We start from the raw sequence: 5,234 nt of genomic DNA, 5'->3' as shown, positions 1-5,234 counted from the left end.
AAAAAAAAAAGAATAAAACCATTTTGGGACCAGCAGGTGGCATGGTAGTTAAGGTGCTGGATACTCCCACATGACCTACCATGGTTTGAGTCCTGGACCTGTGGTTTGCTTTCTCACTTTCCCTCTCTCTCTCTGTGTCTCTCTCTTATCAAATTAAAATAAATAAAAGAATAAATAAAATTTAATAATTCTTTAAAAAATAAAATGAAAACAGTTTCAAACTAGGGATCCACAGGGGACAAATACTAGGCAGGGTCTTCTAGTAGAAAAGAAAGAAATGCTCAGCTGTTGCTGCATTTGCAGACGAGCCCACCCGGCTGGGGCACCCGCTGTAGCAGGTAACAGGACTGCGGGAGTGCTGTCAGGTGCCAGGGCGTCAGCAGTCCAGGCAGAACTGCCCAGAGAAAGGTGGGTGTCCTAAGTGGACACCCAGTGGGCGACACTGTAGAGTCTCCCAGGCCCAGAGCTCCATGTCCGTGAGGCAACTGGGTCACCCCATACCCTCCAGAATGCCCATTCCCCACAGGTCAGCTTATGGTCTGTGCCTGCTTCACTCCAAGGCCCTCCATTCCCAGCAGCCACTAAGCCAAAGGAGAGCCTCATCTAAAGCAGAGGCCAAAGACCTTTCCTGGCATCCAGCACCCACCCCAGACCCTACCCTCACCTACTCTGAAGAGTTCCTGGAAGTCATGCAGCCAGCTCCCTACCCTGTGCAGGAGGTCCCTTCCCAGCACCCCGGACCTCTCAGTCTGTACTCAAGTATCCTCTAGGAACAAGGCACTTGCTACTATACGAGGAATCCTTCATCTGCTGTTTTTGTTTTTGTTTTTGTTTTTGTTTGGGGGGGGGTGTTAGTTTGCTATCAAGCACGTGTGCTTACCAGAGAGAGAGACAGAAAGTGAGAAACCCCCCCCCCCCCCAGGGAGGAGGGCCATGCCGCAATCCCTTCTCCTCTATTCAGCTCTTGGGACTTAGGGTACATACAAACATGTGCCCTGTGTGATTTTCAAGCCAGTGGGTCCAGGACTTGACTCGTAGCCCATGTGGGATGCAGCCACCTTAATCGTCATGCCATCTAAAAAGCTTTTTCTTAAACGGAATGGAAACCTACCTCCCCTTTGAGGTGACAGTTTCCTACAATAGCCATGAAGATACACATCAGAGGGACCAGCAGGTGGCATGGTGGTTAAGGTGCTGGACACTCCCACATGGCCGACCGTGGTTCGAGTCCTGAATCTGGTGGCTTGCTTTCTCACTTCCTCTCTCTCTCACTCTCACCCTCTGTCTCTCTCTGGTCAAATTAAAAAATCAATGAATGAATAAATAAAAAATAAAATAATTAAAAAGTTTTTTTTTAAAAAGATACACATCAGATATTCATATAATTTTTTAAAATTTTATCAGAGAGAGGACATAGAGAGAGAGAGGGAAAGTGAGAAAGCACCCTCCGTGGAGGATGGTCATCCCTTCTCCTCCATCTCTACTTCCTTTCAGGATTTTGAGCCTATACACACATGTGCCCAGTGTGTTTCTTAAGTTGCTGGGTCTAGGACTTGAACCATACAGTGGGCCTATGGGACCCAGCTGCCTTAACCACCACGTCACAGGCTGGCCACAGATATGCATATAATTTATGAGAATTCAACTCTGCTGGTTGGGCAAAAAAAGCAACAAAGGGCTCTCAATGCAAACCATCTATTTCATCTGACACTTTACTACAGAATTGCATTTACATGTATGCTCTTTTTAAAATAACTGTACAATAATACATATTATATACTTATATAATTCTACAGAACGTACACAGTGTGGACTACATCTACATATTCACATTGTTGCTTGAGGCTATAACCCTACACCCATGTACCATGCTTTATGAGACTTAGGGATTTTTCACTTTATCTGTTGCCTCTAGAATCTAATTCTCCCACTGAGATGTGGAACACCACTGTACTGGGTCCCCAGAGACTTCTCTGCTGCAGGTTAAATATTTCTAGTTGCAAGGAAGCCCTGCTTCATTGAGCCCAGGAGATCAGAAGACAGGCCTCTTCAATTCAATCCAACAATCTATTTACTGAGTGATTTTCATGATTCCAAGAGTATTTCAGATATAAGACACATGTAAGATCCCATCTCAACCCTCAGGAAGTTCACGGGCTACTTGCAGGAACACAGATACACACATAATCACTAGAGAGCAGCACAGAGCAGCCTGTGACCACAGAGGCCACCTCTGGCACAGCCCAGGGGTCAGAGCTGAGCACACCTGGAGTGTGACCAATTCAATTAACCATAAGCAGTTTCTCCTCCAGCTCTCTCAGAATGAAGGAGCCCCAGCCAAGGCCTCTCTGCCCCCAACTGAAAGGCAGGCGGCTGCTCTGGGCTGGAGCTGATCTCACCTGGGGGGGAAGGAGACACCTGAGGGAGGCCCCAAGGATGCAGAACCAAGCCCACTTCAGGCCAATGCACTGGGCAGCAATCTACTTCCTGCGAGTAAGCCAGTGACCAGACCAGGACAAGAGGGAGTCCCAGGCTCAGTGGAGCTGGGGTCTCACACCTGCCTTGCTTATAGCTCCTTTCCCCCTGCTATTTCCCCTATCGGCCCTGCCCCACCCCCAGTACAGCAGATGCTGAGGGTCCCCAGCAAGCAGCCCTTCTCAGAGAATGCTAAGAATATAGCCCTCTACATACTCCTTACAGCCACCCGAAGGGCTGGCCACCCAAAGCGGGCTCTCCTATGAGCCAGCACCATATGCCCTCCAGAGCTAATTATAGATCAGTGAGTTAGCAGGCCAGAGGGGGACAGACAGTGGCTGCAACACACACTCATCCCTCCCTCAGACCCCACTCCCCCTGACACTTCTCCCAATTCCTCACCTGGGACCCAGATGGTCCTCTTGTCCCTCATCCACTCCTCTTCTCCAGTGCATGCACACACACATGTGCACACACACGCACACACACACACATGCCCAGCTCCATACCACGCGGTCACCAACCACCAACCTAACACCTAGGGCCAAAAGCCCTGAAGACAGCATCCCCACATAAAAAGGCCTCAGTTAACCCCACCATATCTTTTTAAGTTTCTTGCTTTCAGGAGAGAGAGAGAGAGAGAAAGAGAGAAAGAGTGAAAGAAAGAAAGAGAGAGAGAGAGAGAAAGAAAGAGAGAGAGAAAGAAAGAAAGAAAAGGGCCTCCAACAGGGTCTTGTCACTCAGCAATCCATCTCTGAGGCCTTCCAGTCAACCAGGATTAGGGCACACCTGACTTGTTCAGGTCAATCCAAGATATGAACCCTGGGCCTTCCTATATGGCTCCAGTATTGAACAGCAGTGCTTCCTGCTCTGCACCATGTCACCATGGCCAGCCTGCCACTGTGTCACCGCGGCCGGCCCACTTCCATATCTTAATGCCCACTTGGCACCCAGATCCCTAGCCCCACTGAGCCTTCACCCTACCTCATTGCTACCAAGGCCCAATACTCATTCTCTCCCCTGGCTCTGCTATTCTGAGGCTCAGAAAGGAACCACAAGTAAACCCTGTCAACTCTTCCCAACTCTGAGATTTCAGCAAAGCCACACAGAGAGGGGCCCTAGAAGCCTGCCTGCCTGCCCTGCCCTGCCCTTCCAGTCCCTCCTTCACCACCCAGCTGCCAGACTGCACACTCTCAGTCCTGACATCATGACAAGTTCAGCAGCACACACCAAATACCCCTGGATGAGACCTCTCTCCAAGCCTCCCTCCCCCATGCTTGTCTTCCAAAGATGGCGTCTCCCACTGTGCAGTGTCTAAAGCATGCTTGACCCTCGGTAACCCTTGTGCCACTCACCATTTCACTACTTTGAGGTCACTTCGTTCCTGGGACTACCTGGCCCCTTAAGAGTGATGGGTGGTACATGGATAGGAATCTAGCTCAGAGAGCTGTTTGAAAGCATGTGGACACAGCTTTTTCCAGCCCAATAGCAATGTAACAAAACTGTCAGGGGTGGGGGTTGAGTGCCTACTATGTGTGCCTACTATGTGTGCCTTTCAGCTGTTCCATGGCCCCAAATTGCCTTCAGAAGACTAAGCACCCAACATGGTGTCTCCCATGTAGAAGGTGCTCAGTGTTTGCTGGATGTGGAACGAGGTGCTGGGTACCAGTTCCAACAACTCTGGAGAGGACTGCAGGAAGTCCCTGAAACCTGGCTCCTGGAGGGGCCCCTTCAGCTCTCACCAGGAGAGGATCCCCAAGCTAAGCTGAGCCTCCTCCTTAACTACTTGCTCTCCAGGTAGGAGAGCAGACCCAACAGCAGCTGGGCTCCCCTACCCAGCTAATGGATACTACCAGCACACCTCCCCTTAAAGGTGACATCAGCACCTAGTGGCACTTTGTCCTGAATACCTCCTCCTCCTCAAAGAAAGCCACCCACACCACATTTCCAAGTCCTCCAACCCGACCTCTCCTCCCACCTACCATCAAAAAGCCTCAAGATCTGTACTAAAAAATATTCCTCCTGCATAGAAGAAAGTCAGCGCCCCACTCCCACCCTGCCGATTCAGGAATGTCCATTCCGGCTCTCTTTCCTGTTGCGCCCACCCCCACCCCCACCCGGCCTCGCTCGAGCTGGCCGCTCCTTCCACCCCACTGCTTGGCACTGCAGAGACGGGGAGCATCGCTGGCCCTGCCCCAGACTGCCAGCTCCAGGAATCAAGAGCTTGCGATAGTAATAAGCGGTGTCATGAAGAACGCGGGAAGGATTAGGACCCCCGGGAAGCGCGAAGACCTTGGGTCCTCAGAAGCGCTTGCCCAAAGGAGCTGAGCTGGCCCAGGAGCCCAGAAGGCGCTTTCTCTGACTCTCCTGGAGGGGAAATAGGGGCGCAGTCCATCCAGCTCCCACCTGGAGTCTCGCCAACTCCCCTCCTCCCCCGAAGCCAATGGAGCTAAAGGCGAACTCCACGCCCTCCCTGAAAATCGGGCATCGCCCCTCAATCTCACCCCCAAGGGCACAGGGCATTGCAAAGGCCGGCGAGGGGCGGTGGAGGCAGCAGTATCAACGCCTGCCAGGAATAACAAACCCGGGGTCAAGGAGGTTGTTTCCCGAGGCGCGCTAGACAGAGACCCCCTCCCCAAACTGTTGAGGGGAAGCTGGAGGTGGGAAAAAGCATTCTTCCACCCAGCCCGGGGTCGAGGGGCTCACCTGCCTGCAATCGCCGAAGGCCAGGCAGGCAGACGTCTATGCAGGCGGGAAAC

The 5,234-nt window shown here is 51.7% G+C and overlaps 1 protein-coding gene across 1 annotated transcript in view; it reads right to left on the bottom strand.

The window, feature by feature from the left end:
* The window catches only part of PPFIA4 (PPFI scaffold protein A4), a gene marked incomplete at its 3' end in the record, with an annotated part of 58,617 nt that extends 53,407 nt beyond the window's left edge, over window positions 1–5,210 (bottom strand). The window contains exon 1 of the mRNA XM_006159351.1: window positions 5,182–5,210. The remainder of the gene's footprint in view (window positions 1–5,181) is intronic.
* Between the last annotated feature and the right edge of the window lie 24 nt (window positions 5,211–5,234).

Source organism: Tupaia chinensis, unplaced genomic scaffold (genome assembly GCF_000334495.1).
Source record: "Tupaia chinensis unplaced genomic scaffold, TupChi_1.0 Scaffold000627_1, whole genome shotgun sequence".
Lineage (NCBI taxonomy): Eukaryota > Metazoa > Chordata > Mammalia > Scandentia > Tupaiidae > Tupaia > Tupaia belangeri.
This window is presented reverse-complemented; position numbering and strand designations above follow the sequence as displayed.